Below are 3,166 nucleotides of genomic sequence, written 5' to 3'. Positions count from 1 at the left end.
GTTATATATTTTAATTTGAATAAAATAATATTTGAAACTTAAATAAGATATGGTTTGAAAGTTGAGGTCGGATCATAATTTTAGTTTGTTTTTTTCGTTTTGGTCAAAACAAACCAATAATTTAAATATGTAATTTCAGTACCAATCAAAAAGCGACTTGACTCCAGTGAAAAGATAACTACTTGACTACAATGAAAAAATAAGATTAGATTAGAGTGAGCTATAGCATCAGATAGCTATTATAGTACTCTGCAACCACCATTTACCAAATTGCTTGAAATTTTTTAAAGTAGACCAGAGAGCAACCGACTCATTTCCCATCTCAATGAACTCCTTCTTTCCTGTGGTGGTTTTGGCTTAAGCACTTCTTAGAGTGTATTTAACTTGACAGAATGAATGAAACTGGAAGCTTTTTAAACCCATCCAGAACCATATATGAGCACTCAAAAAGACCAAGTGTATAGTTTGATAAATAAAGGCCAAAAGGCCGTAACCTAGAGCAGACCTTAACGTGACAACTCCAATAACTTACACACTGAGATTCCCTACAGATAAACCACTCCAGAACTATATTATTCCGAGCAACTACAATATACATATGTTCCATTCTAAAACAACAACCCATAACCATAACCGACCTTGTATGATTCCTTTAGAGAACCCAGACTCGTATTGAAACATTTAAACACCATTTGTGTTTTACCAGAGTACAATCCTGATACATCGTCAAATCTACATCATTCTTTCCCAAAAATAGCGAGATCCAAACTAAAGCTCATGGATTTTGACTTTGTATCAAAGAAACCCAATCTTTATGACTTCTAGCAATTAAATGTGTACCTTTCTTGTTCCAGTAGTGAACTCTGAATGTTTCCGTAACGTAGTTTCAGTAGCTCTGTTACTATCACCACCAAAACAGAATACAATTTATAAAAACTTTGCAAACGATCTCAACCTAGAAAATGAAGAACATGAACTTTCACCCCTCACCAACTTGAAAAATACCCAATAACATCTTGTTCAAATAAATTATGAATAGCAAAGTCAAAGGTAACCTTAAACCACGGACTGAAAAAAAAAGTTCATCATAACTGATGATCGAGGAAGAAGCACAGACTTTTGCAGATAGTTGAGACCTGCGGCTTTGGCCGTTTCTGGCAAATACAGAGTGTGAAGACCTCTGTTCCAAATACAGAACTTCGAAAATAACCAAATCCTGCGAAGATCAAATCCCCAATATCTGCATAATGAGGCAATAAAAACCAGTCAAAATGTAAACCAAAGTTTGAAAATCCAATCAAAACCTTTCTGGATCCATAACATCAAACAATGAAAACTTCCTTGATGGTTCTATGGCAACAATGCATGAATCCATAGTAAGATGCCCTGAAATCGAAATCAACATCTTGATCTGTATCACTCCTTTCCTTGGAAACAGCCGTTTTTGATTCTTGATGTTATTTCCTTTCATCGATTTGTAAAAGAAGACAAATCGATCGCATCTTTCTCAAACATACGATCCTTGGAATTCAGATCATAACGGAGAAACCTAATTGTCGTTGCGAGAAAAATAAAAGAAAAATTAGAAAAACAGAATTTAATAAAACTCATAGGTTTAAAATATTCCAGTGGCACAGATTTGTAAATATTGTTGAAACAGAAGGACACCTCAAAAAAGGGTCTTCTGTTTTAATAGTATTGATTACAGATGCAATAAACTTAAAGTCATAATTATTTTTACAGTGTAATCATATGGAGAATTATAATATATAGCTAGAAGACAAAGTTACAAAACAGATTTGCTCGATAAATATGGTAGTGTCGTATTAAAAATTTAACGAGGTACCTACATACAATGCATTATATATTTAATGGAAAATGCCATTTGATTATTATTAGGCTTTAGAATTTGTTTTAATGTCAGTGGCAATCTCTTCTAAATATTTAGAAAAAGTTGGGTTAAATTCTAATTGTATTTCTGTTTTAATAGATTAAAGTAGGTTTTGACTTGCACGCCCGTGCGGATGTATTTTATAAAATATATTGCTATTTATTTTTCATATTAATATTAGAGTTGAACAACAAAATGAATCTAAAAAATTAAACCAATCTCGATCCAAAATAGTAGTATCAAATCCGAACCAAAATTAATTAAATATTCAAATTTTTTGAAATTTTGGTATTTATAGAACTGTAATCCAATCCGATCCGAACAAAACTATTTTGGATAACCAAAGTATCCGAAATAGACTTACATACTTATATATTAATCATTTTAAGATTTAATGTATATAAAAACATCCATAATATATATGATACTTTTAAGTTGGTTTAAATACTTGAAAATAAACATAAAAAGTCAAAAGTAAATATCTAAAATAGTTAAAGTATATCCAAAACATCAAAAATACCTAAAATAGTTATTGATTATCTATCCAAATATTTAAGTCAAACCAATTTTTATGTTAAGTTTATTTATTTTGACATATGTTATTCAAATTTATATGTAATATATTATTTTGTTTCTATATATTGAGAAATTTAAATTATATAATGAATTTTAAAATTTTAAAAATAATTTAAATGAGTTATCCCAAGCTGAACCGAACCCGCAAAGATCTAAATCAAATCCGAAGCAAAATTTAGAAATATCTGAATGAGGCTGAAATATTTGACCTTGAAAACCTGAAATCCAAATAGATCTGAACCTAATCAGAATGAGTATCCAAACGTCCATTCCTACTCAAAACTTTAGAACTTATACTACTATCATATAAATAATCACATATATTATATTTGAAAATTTTAATGTCAAATACAATAACCATTATTTTTAGCTGGTATATGAAATTGGAATTTGTATTGTGTTTCCTTATATATATTGGAAAAAATATTTAATAATGGTTATTGGAAAATATTAAAATTTTGAATATATGTATATTTTTGAATCAGTTTTTGATATAAATTAATTTTAGATTATTATTTTGATTTGAAATATGTATATAAAGTTTAAATTTTATTTTATGATTATTTTAGATAAAAATTGTTTTCAGATAATTAGATTAACTCATTTTCGTACATTCTAAATCTGGTCTAAATAGATAGTTCCTCGTAATATAATAGCAAATTTTTTTAATAACATAAATAATTTTTTTCTTAATATACT

This window comes from Raphanus sativus, chromosome 4 (assembly GCF_000801105.2).
Source record: "Raphanus sativus cultivar WK10039 chromosome 4, ASM80110v3, whole genome shotgun sequence".
Taxonomy (NCBI): Eukaryota; Viridiplantae; Streptophyta; class Magnoliopsida; order Brassicales; family Brassicaceae; genus Raphanus; species Raphanus sativus.
The sequence above is the reverse complement of the archived record's forward strand: the minus strand, read 5'-3'. Positions refer to the sequence as shown.